We start from the raw sequence: 21,104 nt of genomic DNA, 5'->3' as shown, positions 1-21,104 counted from the left end.
CGCAGGGATCAATCGAGCTGGAGGGGGTGGGAGGAAGAGCTCGGATGGTAAGGACGGGTGTGGGGGGTTGTTCTAATGCCATGCTCCATTAGAGACTGGAGACACTCGTGACTCACGAGCAGACAGCCTGATAAACAGCCTGGGTTCTGATAATAGTCTGTCTGATCAATAGCCTGTCCTCCCTCTCGGGGGGTATGGGAGCGGGGCAGGACTGGCTGGTGACCCTGGGGTCAGAGGTCGTGGGTGCTTAAGGAGTGAAGGTGAGAGGGAGGAGTCAGTCATAAACATCTCTCCAGGCCTGTTTCTCATCACACAGCAGCTCTGGTCTCATGTTTTCTTAATATCTCTTCCATCTCCTTCTCTCTCTCCACGCAATCATCTGTCCTTGTTATTATTGCCTCACCCGCCCTTTCAGCTTATTGATCATGTGATGAAGAGTCTTCTAGAGGAAGAGGAAGAGTCATCGTGGCTCCACTGATCTAATGGTTTTCATTTTGCCGCTGCGGATCTATGGCGCAGGTTATTGATGGATATTCTCAGCACCTCAGTCACTCCATCCATTTAGTTTATTTCCAGTGCAGTTGTTGGTCTGTTGTGTTCTATCGCAAACCCACACCAGCCTTATATGGCTGACACTGGCCTAAAACCTATATATTATTATTTTCTGGAATTATCTGTGGTATTGGGTGTATGAAGGAGAGACAAATGTATCATATCAGCTAGGGCTCAACTGTAAGTAGTTCTTTTATAAGGGCTATTAGTTATTTAACATTTTCACAAGCCCCATCACAAAAGAATGATACTTTTTTTTTCAATTATTATTTTTAGATTTGTTAGAAATATGTGTATATATACAGTGCTATTTTTTGGGGGATAAAATATCAAAAGGATTAACAATGCAGATTTATTTTTTACAGCCATCTTTGATCATATTTACCAAGGGGGCAAATCATTCTGACCATTTCATATTTTTGTTCAAATTTGTAAATATTTTAGTTCTATTTTTATTCCTTACACAAAAAGAAAATACTATAATGGAATACCATAAACACATGCACAAAACAATGGCACAGAATGCAAAACAATACTTATTGATTTGTTCTTTATATTCATTACTCTTATATTCTTACTGATACTAGCCTAAAACGCTCTCAAACTGGCCCCTTTGTTGAGCCTATACTTTGAGTGTTTTCCTGTGCAAAACATCTTTATATGTGAAATGTATTGATTTGTTTACAAAAGTCATTAAGGTCATGATGCATTTCTCTAGCAATGATCTTAAAGAATGTTATGAGATATTCCATGTGATAATATGTGGGCAGGAGTTTCAAAACAAACCAATTCATTTAATATGGCATTGTTTTTTTTTTAAATGTAAGTTCTGAACTTTCTGAACTGCTGGTAAACTCCAACAGAGTCTATAATTGGATATTTCTACGTAGGTTTTATAAAGGTCAGTCCTTTGGAGGTTTTCACTATTTAATCAGGCATGTTCAAACAGTGTGTACAGTCAAACCGGCAAGCAATTTAAAAACTGAAGATGCACTTTATCTGCCTCGCTGAGTCTGTGGAAAATTATTTGCCTTGTTTAATAGAGTTAATGATGTTTTAGCATGCATATTCAAAGAGGATGTCATATGTGGCACAGCCATGCTCACCCCACCGCTTGTTTTACATAGGCCGGATGGAAAAATGTGAGTCAAAGAGGCCTGCACTTTTATCAAGTCGTGTTGCGGTGTGTAAAAGTCATGAGTTTAGCAGAACTAACGAGGTTAAAAGAACAAGTTCCCTTTCTTGAGGGCAGAGTGTGGGAGGAAGTTAAATCTCCAGAGCGCGAGTTTGCAGCCTTGCACTATAACTCAGAACAGGAGGTGGAAAAAGCGCTAGCTCGCACAAGTACACAAGCTCATGTTGTCGCTGAATGAGTTGCGACCGCAAGACTGTTTTTAAAGTTCCCCTTTTTTTCCCCCTTCTATCGCAATGCGCCGCTGTTATCTCTGAGTGACAGTTGTGGCTTGAACGGTGGCGATATATCCTGACTGAGAAAGTGAGACACCATATCTTGAGAGAGAGAGAGAGAGAGAGAGAGAGAGAGAGAGAAAACAAACCCACAGACCATAAACCACATGCGAGCAGCCTCTGTACTGCAACGCGCCTCGACTTCAAACGCTAACAAGTTGGAATAACATTTTGCTTGGGGAGGCTTCTGCTGGCGGTGGTGGCAAGCTGATTTGAAAGAAGCCAGATTTATTACATGGCTTGTAGACCTCAGATGCAAGCTAAACCGCATTGCATAAATAGCGGGGGTGGGGGGTGTCGACTGGTGGAGCTCCTGATTGCATTTACATTTACATTTATTCATTTAGCAGACAGAAGATTGCTCGACGAAGACCCCTCAGTTCTTCACTTCGATTTTCCTGCATCTTTTTTTGTTTGCTCTATATTAGGCCAGTCCTCCTGGGAGACGGTGCATGCTTTCACTCCGAGCTGCGTGCAAAACATAACGGTGTGCTTTACTGGCACTTCCGGGCGCGTCTGACTCTTTCTGAATATGCTGACAGCGAGGTAAATCATGCCGAAGGGGGGACTGGATGTGTCAACTCGCTGTGGCTGGGGCACAGCTAGTTCTGTGACAGCATGGGGCAGAGTGCTAGGCTCCACACTAAATTCCACTTACACTAACTGGCAGGGCTGTCTGTTGTCATGGCAACAGCCAAAAAATGTTCACAACTGACCTCCCAGCATTTCTTGCCAGAGTGTACCGTTTACCACGCTTCACAGATTTCTATCTCTTTATCTCCTTTTATCTATGACTGTCTGTTCCTTAAGCTCACTCTCATTTCTCTCTCTCTCTCCACACCTCTTCTACTCGCGCGGTTTCTCTGATGTGATAACAGGAAGTCGGAGCCAATGGGATCCAATCGTCTCCGTGCACACAACAACACACATTGCAATCGTGCCATTGCACGTAAGAGCTTGCTCTCATCTGCACCCACATAAAAAACCAAAGCAGCTAAACAGACAGCAGGGCCTAATGCGATAACTACTCGCACATGTCTGAACAAAGTTGCGGCTTTGCTGGTGGGACATCGACACATGCGCCATCTGAGATGCCGAAGCGAGTGTGAAAAATGTAAGCGAGAACACGCTAGTTTAACCAAACCACACTAAAGGAAGTGGCATGGAAAGTATGGTTGAGGGCTTTGGGTTGACACGTAGATGATGTTTGTTTTGTTACAGAATAAGGTCAAGATCTGAGTGTGCTTTCAGTTCCTCTTTAATACGATTCTGATCTATTCATGCTTTTCCATCACACAACTAAAGAGAGAAATCACACCACAGAGAAGAGTCTAGCTTTACTTTCACCTCATGCTTTGAATGTAAGGTTAAGGCACAGATTTTCAAGAACACTTCAGTTATTTGGAGATATGTCCTTTCAGTGGATTGTGTATGTTGCAGTATGCACAATGTGACATTCTTGAGCTTTCGCCAAGTATCTCCGTATGAAAACTTGAAAACTTGCATGTCACTGCATAGGTCAAATACGTTATAGAAGCCCAAACAGCCTTATTTAGATGCTTTTCTAAGGATGAAGAAGTAGGTAGTGGCTGGAAAAAGACAGCGGAGGCAGCTCAGACCACCCACCTTGTGACGGAAGTATAAATCGGGCAAAGTGTGGTCTGGGTGAAATGAAGCCTCTAACCAGATAAGTCTGTGCTTTCATCAACCACATTAGAGGAACCTACATCTGCAGAACATTTCCGCCCTCATACATCTCAACAAAATACCCCGTTTAGACATCACAGAGTTGGAAATTAATGATTTTATTGACGGTGATAGGAAAAATGGGCACATTTCGTTTAATGCCAAAGTGAATGTGCTAATCTTTAAGGGTGTATTTAAGTTTCAAGTCAATTAAGCATTTTCCCCCCCATTAATTTCACCAGAAAATCTGAAATTTAAAAGAATTGGCAGTTTTTATTTGACATTTCAAGGTCATGAAAAAAGGTGCTTCTTATAGAAAGTGAATCATATTTTCAAATGTAAATTGATTACATGGTAAAGTTTTGGTTATTGTGTTTATGAAATAACATTACAGTTAACGTAATAGTAACAAACTGGTAAATTAACATAAAACATTATGGTAATTTTCTTAAAAATGTGTATATTTGTTTATTTAGCAAGTTAGAAGCACAGGGCAAGGAAAGGATAAAAAGGCATCTTCATGTCAAAAGTAAAAAATAAAAAATAAATTGAAGTCAGTTTTACACATATGATAGACCGAAATAGTGAATATTTTGTACAAAAATGCATGTGACAACCTTTTGAAACCACTAATGACTGTTTTCAAACAGTTTTCCTGAAAACTGTCTGTCACTGGTTGGATAAACAGTGAAACTCAGTTCTACCAGAAAGACTCGGGAGGCAAAATGACGTAACAAAGCATTAATTTATTAACAGACCAGCAAGAGCAAGCATGAGGTTCTTTGGCGTAGGCCCCATCCGTAGCTCACAATCAGAGGGTAACGGAATCTGCATTTTCTGCCTGAAGACGAAGGCAGGGGCGCAGCCGACCCCCTGGGAGGTATGGGCAGGGACCATCCTGGTGGTGGTGGTGGGGAGGATGGAGGTGAATGTTGGCGTCAGCATCTGCAAACTCAGACATGTGTAAGTACTGATCTTTTATACTACAAGTATTAGAACATGATTGGTTAGATGTGAAGGTAATAAGTGACGTAACAATTGAGTCTTCCTGTTAGAACTTATGCTATAGCTTTAATTTTTATCATGACAACTCTCGGAAGATTGGTATGGTAATAGAGATTGGCATGGTAATGGCAATGTTAATGTGTTTGGTCTAGGCGGAATAGATCTGCTACGCTGCTGCTGCTGCAGAGCAAGTATGGGACTTGCTACTACCAATACATTCACAGACATTGCTGTGAGTAAGTAAGACACGCTGCTGCTGCTGCACATGTAATATACATGAATTAACCCCTGTACCAGATCTATACAGGTGGAGCTGGGGAAGGTGGAGGGTTTCTGAAAGCGTGCTGCAGACTGCTAACAGCAACACTACCGGTATTTGTTTGAATGTTGAGCCGCAGCTCACTGTCCCCTGATCCAACAACAACCAAAGCTGTGCTATGTAGATAATGACGTGATTGTAATCGCTACCAAATGAGTTAGATCTATTAGCCTGCGCCATCTAGAGTTTCATGACAGAACTATGTAATAATGTCGGTTTCGTTGGGACACTAATAGCATCAAAGAGCTGCTATGTATACACTTTTTAAGGGAATCTGCCTATACGCATTACTTATAGATATTTTGGTGTATTAATACAGGAGAGAACTTTTAAAAGGATTGTTTTCATTGTACTTTCCTTTCTTGCGTTCTCCTTTTTGTGAGGACAAACACTAGCTGCCAGGTTTTTCTAAAACTCTCTTGTCATGGGCAATCAATACACGGCCATGATTGTAGTGGTTAAGAGCTCCTCTGTTGACATGCTGAGACATCTCCTATTCTTATTCTTGAGTGGTCACACCACAGTGTTCACTGTATTGGATGAATGGCCAAAGTTCAACCCAAAGTGGGTTGAAGACGGCATAGAGATGAATTATGGGAGCTTGATGTCTGTGTGGTTTTTATCCTTTTCGTATTTCATTGATTTACAGCAGCGAGGCAGGCTCATTGTCCCAGCCACTAAAAATAACAGAGAAGGAAAACAACAACAGTGACACGGCAGCGGTATTGATTTTAATGGCTGGCCGCAGCCTTCCAGCCGCCCCAGGGTGCTTTTTATCGAGAGCAGTAAAATAACAAAGGAGATGGGCTGGAAGTTTTCCATGTATACCAATCAGAGTTTATAAATTGCTCCATTACCTTCATTTCCCTTGGTTACTCTGGGAACATTAGCAATTATTTTCTCGCGGGCTTCGCCCATGAAACTAATAATCTGGTGATTTAGTGCCTTGTGGCATAGTGCACCCTCTCCTGCCTGCCTTAATCCATTCATCTTGCCACCTATCAGTTTGACTTTAGCGGGGACAAATTGCTTTTCTGAGTACATCTGGGGGAAAAATGGGTCAATAGGTGTCTTCATGATCAGTCTAAAGGTAATTTCTCCTATAAAATAGGCTGGGACTGGACAGAGGGTGGAAATTGTTTCCTGTATACATCATGTCCAAGCAGAGAGGCTTATACATTGGCTGTTTGTCTGTGTGATTATCTGAGAGTATACTAGCGTGCAGGGCAGCAGCTTATTTTAGTTCTGTTAGTACAGTAGATGGATAGCAGGCTGTGGGAGCGGAGAGGGCAGCTGCGGTGTTGTGGCTTCAGCATGCTGTCCCATTAGCACACCCCTGGGGAGGGACAGACCTGGAGGACAAGGAGACAAGCCTGGATTAGCTCATAAATCACAGCCCGGGGGACCTACGAAAGGCTGTGACATCATCATTTAGAGACAGACGACTGCTCCACACAGCCCAGCTGACTGCACGCTCCTCCTGGTGTTTGATTTGGATGCAACGTAGGCTGTGCTCCAAAACCAGCATTGTGCAAAATTTACAAATGGCTCACTTTCACCTTCGTTCGTCAGTTATTATCTTTCTATCCATCGTTCTATAGTGTTGTATCTCTGTTCATAAGGCCTATAAATCTTAAAGTCACCACTTGTGTGCTTTTCTAGTTAACATTAGTCATATGAATTTTGATTCAATTTAATTCTACTTTAATTAATTTGAATTCCAATTTTGCGTCCTGCTGCTCGCTACTTCAATTTACATACAAGAAATGAATTGGAATTTAATTCAATTCTTAAACTCTAATGCTATACATTCTATAAAGTAGTCTTTGTGTAGATGGTAAATATTCTTTTGGAAACTTTGAGGTGGACGTTTGTGTCCGACGTTTTGTGTTTTTCTTCGACTAGGGGAGTTCGCTTTTAAAGTTTGTGTGTGGGATGTGTTTGTTTTTATGGAGGCCTCAAATTTGTCCAGTTCTCAGTCTGTAATAAGGCTTGTGGGTCTCCCTCCTTCACACAAACTCACACACATGGATCTGTGGTAAAAGAGTGATCCAGCGTTGGCTGACGGCCCTGACCTCAGCTCTTCCCAGGCTGGGTGGGATGGCGAGCGCTGCCAGGCCACAGTTTTACCAAAATGGGCTGAGAGCTCAGACACCACAATGTGGGTATGTGTGTGTGTTCATAGCGCAAGGGGATGTGGCTGTTTCACCAGTGACCCTGTTATACCAATGCCACATACCAGCGTGGCCCACCCAGGAGCTCCTGAACACCAGTAACCTAATTACCCACCCAGCACCTGGCTTCACCATTGCAGCAGCTTGGTACGTGGCTGTGCATCAAAGGTAGAGGGCTTGAGCAAATGTGGTGCTTTCTGTCCACAGTAATTCATGTCACCTCCGAGGCCTCTGTGCTTACCGTAACAGCAGTGCAGTGCTGTGGGATGAAGGCTCTGTGTATAATAGGAGTCGACACCCCGCTCTTACACCCATTGGCTGGGGGGTGATGGAGTGGAAGAGTGCTTCTCTCCTAGGTACCGCAGACCTAGATCTCTCATCGAGCCGTCTCAAGGCGCTGGGGGCAGAAACTGTGTGTCACCCAGGCGAGAGTCACCACTCTCTCTCTCCTTCCTCTCCCCACGGGGTGCTGCCCTTTGTCCCTGTCATATTCAGTTGTTAAAATCTCTCAGACTAAACTGTACATTTGCACAGGATACAAGGCTGAGATAAGATTCCTTGAGGGTCCGACTTATCTGGAGGTATCAAAGGGGAAAAAGCAGGAGTCAAGCCAAGTTATCTTCCCCCTCTGTCCCACCAGTGTCCACAAGCCTGCTGTTTTGTCTGACTGTAAATGTTAGTCAACTCATAAACAGTTTTTAAATGGAACTGTTACATTGTTATATGTTTATGATGCGTACACTGCTGTTTTATAGTTTGTAGTCAGTAAGATGTTTTTAAACTTTTTAGTAAGAAGTCTCTTATGCTTACCAAGTCTGTTTTTATTTGATAAAAAATACATAAAACTGTAATATTATTACAATTTAAACAAACTGTTTTCTTTTGAATACATTTAAAAAATGTATTTATTCCTGTTATGGCAAAGTAAAATTTTAACAGCTGCATTTGATTGATGGTGATAACATTTGTGCTGCTTAATATTTTTGTGGAAACTGTGAATACAAATTTTTTCAGGATTCTTTGATGGATAGTAAGTTTAAAAACGACTGAATTCATTTGTATAGCATAAATGTAATGTATCCTTGCTAAATAAAAGTATTAATTTCTTTCTTTAAAAAATAAATAAATCTAACTTACCCCAAACTTTTTAACAGTGATGTGTGTATATGGTATATACATGGAAAAAAGTGGGAAAAAAGAAAGGAAGGAGGAAAAAAGAGCTTGATATTAATATTAACAGCTGTCACAAGTTTACTGCACTGCACATTTCCACATGTAGGATTGTCTGCGCAGTGTTTTCTGCATGTTTGCAATGAGTGCAGGTGAGGGACATGAACGTCTCTCTGCCTCTGGGTTTTAGAGGAAATGCTTCAATACTTTTTACAGCTTGCTACCATATGAAATATCAAAACAGAGTCTGAGCAGGAAGGAAAATAAGACATCACAGTGTAAGAAGCAACTGCGCTCATCTGAATACGTCCTGTGATCTGGATGCCCATGGAACCATTATAATAGTCTATGTGTTACAGCTGAATCAATCACATAGCCATAGACATTGCATACAACTGCAGGGGCCCAGGCACCACTCAGTACTACCGCAGTCCCAAATACAGGGTAGTCTGCTCCACGCTAAACCCCATGTTAAGCGGCTTCCCGACCTCAGCGCTAGGGGTCAGAAGCGGGAAAAAAACATCACACAAGAGCCACAATTACAGGCCTCAGACATGAAAAGTGTCTCTTTTTATTCCCTGACAGGGCTCCCGTTGTTAATGGCTGGGTCTGCATGCTGTGTAAACAAACTGGCAAGCCGAGGCCAGGCCGCGTCTGTGTTGGCTGCCAGCAGCAGCGGCAGTGGTTTCAGTGGTGGGGGCCGATTACAGGATCCAGCATGGGCTGTGGCTGAGATGGCACACAGTTCAGTCCACTTTGGGCTTCCGTCACATTGTAAAGTGCTCTCTATCTCTCTCCGTTTCCTCCTGACCCTCAGTCTCTCACTTCTCTCCCTTCCGATTTCTTTCTGTCTGTGTTTATCAGTTGATGTTGCTAAGGGAAGCATCATTAGCTTCGTTTACATGCACCCAAATAATCTGTTTATGATCAGACCGATGATGGCCCAATCCGCTCATCATATAAACACCGCAAACGATCCAATTGAAAGGGGTGTAGACCTTAAATAATCTGATCAACAAGGGAAAAAAAGGGGGGAAAAAGCATGTAAACAAAAAATTATTCAAAAATACCTTCCACACATGTGCAGTGCTGTGATGCGTATGTTTACTTACATTTTACATCATACGAACATTCGTGTTTATTTACTTACTGTCTTATGAACTCGTCAGTGAATGAGACTGAATATATTATATTTCTACTTAATTTGCTAAAAAAACATAAATGTCAGTTTTCTTTTTAGATATGTCATCAAGGCATCTTTGATGATAAGTAATCACATATGTAATCACATAGCAATAACCAAATACTGTAACATCATGGAGGCAACTTTTGGCAAGGCAAGCACCACTCAGAATTTCTTAAGAAAAATTGTTTTGCTTGATGTCTCCTTTTCTTCTGCTCTCACTGCTGCCATCGACCGCTATATAGTATTTTGGAGGAGCCTTTGGGCTTTACACAGATTCAAATCAACTATCTTCTGGTTTAGGAACTGTGTGTGTTGTACATCTGTTATGCACTCCCTAAAGGAATGACTGTCGTTATGCTGATAAAGTCCATGGAGGAATTACTGTTACCCATCATCATCTTTTAAAAAATGATACTAATGTACAATATTTTTTTGTGCTGAGAATATTAAACCCCAGAGTTGGGATTTATCCTGCTTATCTTTAAAGTAGTATAAATAGGTGGAATTTGAGTTCTATATCCATAATTCCTTTATATGTATGAAGATCCTTTTCATCTTTTTGGAAAATTGAGAACGGAAATATATATAAGCGCAAGTCAAATTACATTTTACATTTAAGCTATCATTAAGCCTAAAAAGGAAGTAAAAACAAAAAGTTGGGGGCCTTAAAGTACATATAGATAAGATTACAAGTGTCCAAAATCCAAGATGTCTTTTGGTGCTCCTTGTAAAGTTAGCCAAAAGTTAGCTCTTGTATTTACCAAGGCTGTATTCAAAAATACATTGGAACAGTAATATTTTCTAAATTTGAAATAAGTCGTCATCAATTATTCCTTAATGAGTGTTTATATTTGCTGATGTTCTATCAGATCTTAATAACAACATGCAAGCGGCCCATTTATGGCTATACCTCCTTTTTGTAATCTATCTTACATGTAAAGAATATGTGCTTTTAAGGCCCCTCAACTTTTTGTTTAAAGCTACACTGTGTAGGATTTTCTCCCATCTAGCGAATGAATATTACTTTCTAGCCCCTCCCATTCCGAGGGCCTTTTACTAAGGTGGCCGTATTATTTCAAATCTGCCGGCAGTCGCGAGTAATCTCCCTCTCGCATTCATCACAGTGCCACTGAGTGTAAAAGTGCGAAAGGCGAAGCTTGAATTTCCAGGTATGTCCCTCTTTGGCTAATGTATTTTCAAGATGGAGGCGCAACATGGCTGCCGCCATTCGAGCGACTCGCTCGTATGTATTCTAAATGGCAGATTCTACGCTTACGAGAATACTTGATTAGTTGGTAGAAGTAATTCCACATTAATGAGCACATATCATTTTGAAAGAACAAAGTGTTTTTTGCTAAGAATCAACAAATTACACAGTGTAGCTTTAATATTTTTTTTGAGCGACTTAAAGATAACACCATTGGAAAATGTTTGATAGTTTAGAGTAGACAAAAATGAAAATGAAAACACGGGACATATTGAAAGGAGAAGATTACAGCAAATACAGCCCTTCCATTAGACATGCACACACAAACATCCGTAGGCTTACACACACCATTCCCCCAGCGGCCTCTGAAATAGAGAGAGAAGTGCAGCTGGTGCACCTGCCTGTGTTTGTCTCCTCTCCCCTCCTAAGCTCTGCTAATGAGGGGGATTTTAATTACTGATAGCGTGTCCCAATCCCTCCGCTAACTGTACTCGGCTTCATTAACCGCCATCAACAGGAGAGTGCTGAACATAAACACAGCTCATTAATGCTGCCTATCCTCCCGCTCAACTCGCCTCATTTTTCTCTTTCTCTCTCTCACACACATCCTCCCTCCCTCTCTTTCCTCTCGTTCTCCTTAGTGGCATTCCTGTGGGATGGGAGGAGGTCACAGTCCAGGTCAGCCCTCTCTGAGATTAAGATGCAGAGTGCTGAGAAAGTGATGTTTTTTGTTTGTGCAAGGACTATTTCAGAGAGTTCTCGGGGCAGGTCAATATCCCAGAGGTCACATGACTGTACAATCTCCACAGGAGAGATTCACCTTGATATAGAAACACTGGATGTTGTTGTTGCTGAATTATCTTATGAAATGTCACAGAGCAGTTTGAGGAGCAAGTGAGCAGAGAGCACCCAGCGAGTCCCCGTGGCACGTCAGATAATATGGATTAATCTGCCTTTCACACTCCAGATACAGCAACAGCATGAGCAGACCCGGTCCCACTCCCTCTCTCTCCTCGCTCTGGACTGTTCATTGGACCTGAAAATGTATTTTCGCATCTCGGCCATAGAGAGAGTGATGGAAAGAGGGAGGGAGAGTGCTTGGGCAGACCTCTCGGATTCAAGAAGCACACAAGAACTGTGTTTTACTTTCTCCATCTTCCTCTTTATCTGTGTACACACTCACACACAATGCCTTTACACTTTATCAGTCTGACAGACACCCCACACTGAGTGGGAAGCTGCTAAGCAGCACATTGTCTTTTTGTATTCTCACCCAGAAATGCAGTTTTACAACTGTGTGACAATGACAATAACAACAACATACTAATGACTTGTTCATGACATACATATAAAAAATGACACACACAGTGGCCCGGTTTCACAGACTTAGATCATGCTAGGAGTAAGCCTTAGTTCAATTAGGACATTTAAGCAGCTTTTATAGCCTTAGAAAAACACATTACATGTGTGCATCTTAAGACAAAACAATGGCACTGACATATTTAAAGATATGTCAGTGCAAGTTGCTTTCAGTTAAAACAGAGCAAACATACATTTTAGTCAGGGACTAGCTTAAGTCTTGTCTGTGAAACTGGAGGAGTGTGTCAATCAAAACATGTTTTGCCCCATTCAAGTGTTGGTTACTGTTTTTACATTTACTGTATGAAGCATAACCATTAATAAGATTGGAAAAAAGTAAAAACATTTGACTTGCATAAAATTAGGATACTCGTAACAGTGGAATAATGCTTGGAAAATCTTGTATTGATTATCTCGACATCTTTCATGGTCCATTTTGAAGGCAAACTGGTTTGAGATCAGCAAAGAAATCTCAGCGATAAGCCTTATGGGAAATGACACCTTGCGTGATATCAGTGCTCCAGTAAAACCAGTCTTGGCTCTGGGATGAATGATTAATGTGGCTACAAAGACGGAACGTTTATGACATCATTTTACCCTCTGGAACATGAAATGTGTCAGATGTAAATTGCAATCATTTGCCGTTCTAATTACTCTCTAACCAATCTCTTTCTCCATCTCACTTGCAGAGTGATACATTGCACCAGCATTCACACGGCGGCACATTCATTAGGCAAAAGTGGCGGCAATATCACAGGCCTGGAATGTCGGCCCACGTATTTGGATCTGCATGAAAATATTTTGGACCATGCTTCGATTCCTGCCCGCCACACGTCATCAAAGCCTTTAATGTTGGCTGGCTTAGGAGTGCACAATGTAGCAGGTACACTGTGCTCTTTGTTTACCATCTTCTCTTACCAATCTGGTGCACAGATGGCTAACAATTACTTCTCTGTGTGCTCATTGCTGCTGGGAAACTACCAGCATGCTCTGAGATTGGTGTAATCTTTTATTATTTATGATTGTCTTAGATTTCTGGATCAGTATTTGAGCACAATCTGTTGAATAGCTGAGAGGCGCGACTGAACGGGGGAGGCGGAGGAGTAAAATTGAGTGTAAACAGAGCCGAGAGAAGTGGAGGAGCTACCGTAATGAAGCTGTGATATTGGGGCCGTTTAAACGCGAGACACACTCCTGAATTCAGCTGGATTTAATCCCATTACCACACGCTAAATATACAATTTGTTTTAAGCTTGCCGTTGGTTGTGTGTATGTTAATAAGCGGCATGCTGGAGGCGCTTTCAGGGAGACTTTTGGAGGGCACAGGCTAATAATTAGATTTCAAAAAGGAAGTCAATTTAAATCCTCATTTGAAGGAAAAATAAGAGGCTTAGTTTCACACTGTAGAACCACATTAATTTGCATGGCTTCTGTTCGCTCTTATTGAGATCCTCGTGCCATATGATATCAGAAATCTTAAATTAGCAAACGTAATGACCTCATTCCAGCGATATCAGCGCTGTGAGGATTCTGTCGTTATCACATGGCTGTTTTTGTTTGTTAAATGGCCGAATGGCAAGGGGAGCTATTGCGTGAACGTATAGGTCTCAGACCAGTGATCAATGTCATTTCCAGCTGATTGTTTTGCAGACCCACTGGTGAGATCGGAAGTGCTCCTCTTCACGGATCTTCTCGTCCCAGTGAGCGATCGCTTGCAGAAAGGCCATGGTTCCAGCTAGACGCTCACTCTTAACACCAGGCCTCATCTCCTGTCAGAAATCCCACTCTATCCATCGATCTGTTGTTCCACGTAAAAGACATCTCTCTCTCCCCCTGCCTCTTTTCTCGCTCTCTGGCTTCTCTATTATTCTTTGACTCTAGTCGTCCTTCTCATTTTTCTCCTCCTCTCTCACCGTATCACTCTATTACATTCCCTCTCTATCTTTCTCTCTCGTTTTCAACTTAATAATGGAATGGAGTCCCCCTCTGAGGCGGCACAGCACCGTAGATGGAGGAGTAATTTTTTTAGGGAGCATGTGTCAGTCAGCAGCTATAGGAGTGCTTGTGCACAGGCAATTTTGCCTGGAGGAGCAGGGCTTTATTGCTTTTGTGGCAGGAAATAAGAAAAGAGACTCTCCATGGTGTGGAAGTCATGAAATTACAGTATCTTGGAAGAAAATGAATAGGGGCCGTGTGAAGTATAAGCCCCAGCCTTTGTTCTGTGAAAGCAGCACTGGCTGCCTGAGCCTGTCCGAACGTTACCGTCAAACTGAGTATGGTCACCCTGATGGAGCTCAGGTGTGGGACAGGAACAAAAGCCAAATGTAGATTTTTCACCAAAAAAAATATTTATCAAAAGATTTGCAATGCCCTTTAGCTTCAACAATACAGTGACACTATAGCACAGCCTCTTGTATATTATTGCTTAATTAGAATATATGTGAAATCTAAGGTTGGGAAATGTGATGGACCATGCTGTCTTCCATCACTGTTTTTATTGTATTCTTACAGTTCATTTTATAACATTTACTTGATGGTTTATATTTCTGTTTTTAGCTGAGTGGGCGTGGCCTTAAATAAGGCGTGAACCTGTAAGGAACACTCATTTTAGCTAATGTATAGAAATGTTTGTACAAATGTTTGTTTTGGTTTTATCCATCCTTTTCATTGTATTTACTGATGTTGTTTTTAACTCTTGTACTTAATAATCTTATGTATTTATGTATTAATCATATGGTGAGGCAAGAGATAACTTGGTAATTGTAGATGTGTATATAAGATGGCTGTCACCAAAGCAAGAGACTAGCAGATGGATTGTGGTTTTAGAGTAAATTTAGACAAGGTTATTGTAGCACTGCTTGACCACAGTAAAACTCTGGCCTCAAGTGCTGAAGAGGGCAGTTGGTACTTTTTTAGTACCTAGCAGTTCTAGTTTTTATTAATAACTTTTGTACTATTTAAACTCTTAACCATATTTATTTGCATTTTGCACAACTGCTTTTAATAAACATCTTTCTGAATGCCAACATTGCAACATCTTGTGACCGCTTGGGTCCCTATCATAGGAACTGAGAACTGGTTCTGAATATAATTTAAAAAAAGAAAACCAGAGCCAAATGATTTTGGGTGTTCGGTCTAGTTCACAGTTTTTGCATGTGTCATCGGATCGCTGTGCTAAAATACTCTGAAAGTGTTCCCTGCATTGCTAGTCAGTGAGAAAAATACAATTAGACCTGTGAAGTCCTCAAATGAATCAAGAACAGACAGTGCGACCAGTAAAGTCTGATTATTCAGTGTATCCAAAGGGATAGTTCACTTAAATTTTTTTTAATTCTGTCAGCGGCGCAAGTTGTTCCAAACATGAATTAATTTCTTTCTACTGTTGAACAAAATTTTTTTTTTTTTAAGAATATGGGTTGCCAAACAGTTGATGGACCCCATTGACTTCCATAGTATGGAAAAAAGAATACTATGGAAACCAATGGGGTCCATTAACTGTTTGGTTACCGACATTCTTCTAAATATCTTCTTTTGTGTTCAGCAGAAGAAAGGAAGTTATACAGGTTCGGAACAACTTGAAGGATGAGGGTGAGTATAAAGGATGACAGAAATGTAATTTTTTGGTGAATTATCCCCCTTTAAGTCCGACTCCTCATTGTAATCGTTTTACAAGTGAAAGACTCTTATGACCTGTTTGGAGAGTTTATTAAGTAATCTGATTCATTCTGCTCTTGAGACCCCTAAATCAGAAGAGTTACTGACTGGCTGTTGACAATGTGTAGTTGAAGAGACAAATAAAGAGTTTTGTCTGTATTTTATACCAAACAATTTTTATTGAAATATTTTACCATAAGTTTTCATTGTTATTTTACATTTACTATTGAAGTGATCAAAAATTGCATTTTTGTTTTGTAATAATTTCTTCCTCAGATTTGAAAGAACTGTTGATGGAATCGTTAAGAAACCAGAATCATTAAATTCCTCAGAGTTCCCATCTCAAGAACTGTCAAAGAGTTCTTCTGTTCCTCCCACGAGTGTGGTTTGGCAGATTCTCTAAACAGAGGTCCTCTGGCCTCTGGAGCACGGGGTACAATTTTTATTATTGTCATATCTGCGTTCGGTGCTTGCAATACATCTCTATAATCACACAACACCACTGTTGGCCAGACAACTGATAACTTAATCTGCCTCCTAATCCTTCTCAAAGCATTCACTTGCGCTGAAAGCCTTTTTTTTTTTTTTATATATTACTTTAATGCATTACTTTGCATAATCGGTTTTGATGCGTGGTTATCTGCCTGCATTTGTTAACTTGTTGAGTCCAGGGTCAGGTTGACTGGACAACCATCCTTTCATTCCATTATAAGTCAATTAGAAGAATGAACTGCCAGACTGCTTATCTTGAAAAAGCAAATGTATTTAGTAAAATATGAGTCATGGTTTATCATACGAACGTATACGTTGTTGGGTTTCTTTGGATTGCACTTTTCATACTTGTTTCCATGGCAACTATGTGCTGCACCTTTACAAAGAGATTATGTTTTGACTAAAGCATTCTTAATTCCAGCTTTGAAAATGAATATAATTTGTTTTTTATTAAGCCTTTCTGAACAGATTTTGATTGAACAGTTGCATGCCAGTGTGTGTGCGTGGCGGAAAGCAAGCATAGCGGCGTTCATTGCATATGACATTCTGGAAGTGAGTAACAAGCACGTAGGAGATAACAACTTGGCATGTAGACAGCGCTCGAAACCTGCGGTGAGTCTCCTGGCATGGAAAAGCATCGAGCGACAGAGCAGTTATGAGAGCAGACAGCACGCTAAAGCTGTTTGTTGCAAGGGGGAGGAAGCAAGCATCTTCTTGCAGCATTAGAGAGAATTTCTGGAGCCCCCTAAAGTCTAGAGTCCATCAGGCTGCCATGCACGTGAAAATAACAGCCCTACTGTTTCATGCTTACATATTGAGGGTCCCTGCTACGCTTTCTGGCACATTGATGGCATGATGACCCAGGCCACCACCTGCAGCGCTCCCCGAGGGTGGCGTTCTCAGCTGCAGACAGACGACTCCCCCTTCTATCTGCTCAGACAAGTCTCCCTGTGATTGACCCACAATCCACTGGGCTTTCAGTTCCCATGGCAACAGATCTCCATGCAGTCTTGAAGTGATCTACAAAATAATGCACATCAACGTTCCTGTAATATGCTTCGCCGTCTCTCTCCCCAGCAGCTCAGCGCTCGCAGATGAGCGCGCACACGCTGGAAATCTGTCAGACAATTAGTTTTGCTTAGATTCATCACAGAACTGTCAGGCACAAAGCTTACATCAATCACACTCCATTGATTTTATCTAACTGCTGCCGCAAGAAACGAGACCTTCGCAGATGTACAACAGATAGTGTTGATTTGTGTGAAAATACAAGAGAGGCAGAATCTAATTAGAATCGGATTAATCTTTTAGGGGGGTGGGCATAAACTGACAATGATGTTGTGAACAGAGAGGGGGAGGCGTGTGAAAAACAGAACAGATTCTCCTATTTTCAAGATGCTAATGGCATCGTCTTGCAAGGTGTGGTGGGTTTACACCTTGATTATGGCCCATTGTGTTCTTCATCCTTTGGGGACAATTTGCGCTAGACCCAAAGAAAAATAGCGAGAATCTGCGGTAGGGGTTGTTTGGGGGAACAGTGGCGAGTGAGAGGACCTTGTTGATCAGTGTGGAATAATAATGACACAATACTCCATTAAAATCTCCCTCCCAGTGACTAATCCCTCTCCACTTTAATGAGAGCGACCGAATCCAACAGAGACACGGAGCGGTTTGTGCTCTGGGAGTTCAAAGGAAAGGCTCTGGGAACTTTAGCGGCTCATTGTGAAATTGATGTAAATGCCGAAGTGAGTGTCGCTTGCAATTATCTAACGGCTCTGCTCTGGCCTAGTCTGAGTGAGATGTGACTCGAAGAGAAAAGACGAGAGCGCGGATAACAGAGGGCCCTTTTGCCGCTGCAGCCACGGGTTTGACGCTAACAAGAGAGTGGAGGGGGTCGCGCCATGTTTACAACAACACTGAAATCCCTTCGTAGGAGAGAAAAAAAATGTATTCACAAGTGTCATCGTCTCGCTGGTTTGCGGTTAACCTGAAGCTACGTGATGCTCTATATTAATGGATTGCTAATCAACAATGGCACAAGAGAGGCTTTCAGTAGCTTTTTGTAGCTAAGAATGCCTGACAGGAGGTCAGACTTCAAGGGTTTGATATCACACAGTCTGCCAGCCTGAGCGGAATAAATGATGGCCGTTACCATTATGGAGGAGGAGAGGCTTTGTAAATGGGAGCATACAAGCCTCTTGACAGATGAGTCAGTCGCTGCGCACAATAGTCATTAATGCGGCTGTGTTCTCAAAACGGGACTCATTGTAGCATTTTATTGTCAGAGGCTGAATAGCATTAACCCTTGCTCTGAGGATATGAATATACTCTCAACAGATCCTCCAAATGAGGAAAAAATGACCATCTGACTGGTAGCGAAATATTAACAGGCCGGAGGGAGTGTGTGCGAGAGGCGTTTCTTTGGCCGTTAGGCCCCTTCTAAAGCAGTGTAGACAGGGCTATTGATTTTTACGACAACACAGTGAGAAGGTCATTGTGGTTGAGAGGTTTTGGGGGATCTTTACTGTTCATTCTGCCAGCGTTTTACCCTTGGCGGTTCCAGCAAATTGCTCAGGCAGCTGTACCTTTCAGACACTCGCATGTAATGAGATCTTCGCTTGAAGTGATGTCAAAATGAGTAGGATTGCGTTTATTAGCAACAGCCAGAGAAAACGATACAAAAAATAAACGACTAACAGGTGTAACAATATACTCATCACATGACTTGGTTCGATACGCAGTACTAATCTCATGGTACGCTACTCTCACGATGCTTTGAACAAAGACAAATCAGAGTTACATTTATTTTTATTTTTTTATGATTACTTCTAACACATATTGTAAACAAAAGAACAGTTCATTAAAAATGCTAAATTTAATGAACTTGAATAGGCTTGGACTTTGTCATTCTCCCTCATGCACAGGGCAGTGGTGACACCAGAATAGAATATTAATGATTCTGCTTAGCCAAAAATACAAAATTACAATATATTGTTACACCCCTAATGACTAATCATCATAAAGTCACATTCAGCCAAAGTATAAAATAATTAGACTATCAGACGATCTAATTTGTGTATAGTGCAGTGCAGAGACAATGCATTTCCGTTAGCTTGCAGCACGTAGTGCTAATGCCTGTACTTGAGGCTTTAAGATATCAATGAGTGGCTGTTGATGTCAGAGAATTAGAATTTCAGAGTAGTAATTGGCTCTGTTTCCCCGCTGCTGGCTGCATTCAGCCTGGACCGGAGCCTCTGCCAACGGCTCCATCCCTTTTTGTTTGGCGACACTGTTCATGTCTGCATTTGTCCCTTTTGATAAGGCCTTTCATCCTGTTTGCATTGATTACAGCCTGACGAGTCACCCTGATACACTGTGGGCCATTCAATTCCCTTCACCACACACTGGGCCCATTGTGGGCTTGGAATGCGTGTGTGTGTGATTGCACTCTCTGTTCTCCTGGCTTTTAGGTACCAAAGCGCAAGCATGTCAGTGCCCTGGAGACAGCGCTACGGCACAATACTCACTCATCACAGAAATAAGCCCCCCATTTTATGCTCCATGAGCGGGAACCTTCCAATTGAATATGGTGGAGAGTGTGGCGCATTACTCATTTATGGGCTGAGAGTTTACATTTCACCCTGGCTTCTTATGTGCGTCACATTAATGACCACATACTGAACAAATCTGCATAAGGCACCAATCGGATGGTGATGAATGCTGGTGCAGATTCAACTATTTATCTGTGCCTCGTTTTCAGCGTGCATGAAACCATTAAAGGCTCACAAGATGTATAGTCTTCTTATGTACTGGCATTATACTGAATGTTTAACAACAGCTGAGCCAGAACAGGAAAGAGCCATCTACAATGGCAAGAGGGAGAAACACAAGACGAGCTGAATAACTGGAATATGTGCACATAGTTACTCAAATGTCTGAGCGTGGCTGGATGTTTTCGGTCATGTGTTTAGGTTTTGTATATGTGTGTGTGTGTACGTGTGGGAACTGGGCAGCGGCTCAGGTTGAGAGCGGGGCAGGCGATCCTTGTTCTGCAAAGAATTAAAAGCACCTCTGCAAATAGTGGCATGTGTAAATCCTGGGGGTGGGAGTTTCACAGTGGCTGGGGTTTCCGTGTAAATAAACAGTGAGGAGGTCTGTGTGGGTGGAGGGGCCCTGGCCTTCTCCCTGGGGTTAGGCCTAGTCTTTTGTTGCTCTAAATCCAAGCACTTTCTATTGAGGAGGATGGGGGGTTGCCTGGGAGAGATTAGTCTGCCAGTTCTGACACCCACACACACACATACATTCTCTTTCAGCCAAAAGAACAGCCCTGATAAGCACCTCCTGATTTTTTCCTTTTTTTTTATCAAAAGGATGGACAGAATCAAGAGTATCAGTCACAAGCCAACAACAGAACATGACGTGTGTCTCTATGCATGACACCCTCGATTCAAAACCAAAACCACAGTCCATAAATACTAAAGACTTCACATCACTGAGCTGTAAGTAGTCCCAGACCTGGAATAAACATTAAGCAAATTCATGGTGCATTGCATTTTTTTTTTTTTTTACAAGACCACCCTGGTGTTTATATGTTGTATATTATCCATATTGATATGCATATTATAAAATAGAAAAGTATTAAATACGCAAATCCAAGAACAAGTAAACAACAATAGAAAAGTATGTGATATGCAAATCCAAGAACAAGTAAACAACAATAAAAATATAATAATAAATAAAATATGAATAGCGGGGAAAAAATAGGACAAGATAGATCATTTTTATATATATAAAAAAGAGACTTCTCTAAAAAAATAAGATAAACATAAATAA

The 21,104-nt window shown here is 41.5% G+C and overlaps 2 long non-coding RNA genes across 2 annotated transcripts in view; one reads left to right on the top strand and one right to left on the bottom strand.

Moving 5' to 3' along the window:
• Positions 1–2,890: 2,890 nt before the first annotated feature.
• Positions 2,891–7,997, top strand: LOC309507583. Its single transcript, XR_014209194.1, has 3 exons — positions 2,891–3,133; positions 4,462–4,668; positions 4,863–7,997. It is a non-coding gene; the product is annotated as an uncharacterized lncRNA (long non-coding RNA).
• Positions 4,505–21,104, bottom strand: part of LOC309507584 — a 116,427-nt gene continuing 99,827 nt past the window's right edge. Inside the window, exon 3 of the long non-coding RNA XR_014209195.1 lies at positions 4,505–4,603. This is a non-coding gene — a long non-coding RNA (uncharacterized lncRNA). The remainder of the gene's footprint in view (positions 4,604–21,104) is intronic.

Source organism: Leuciscus leuciscus, assembly GCF_965113295.1.
Source record: "Leuciscus leuciscus genome assembly, chromosome: 10".
Taxonomy (NCBI): Eukaryota; Metazoa; Chordata; class Actinopteri; order Cypriniformes; family Leuciscidae; genus Leuciscus; species Leuciscus leuciscus.
This window is presented reverse-complemented; position numbering and strand designations above follow the sequence as displayed.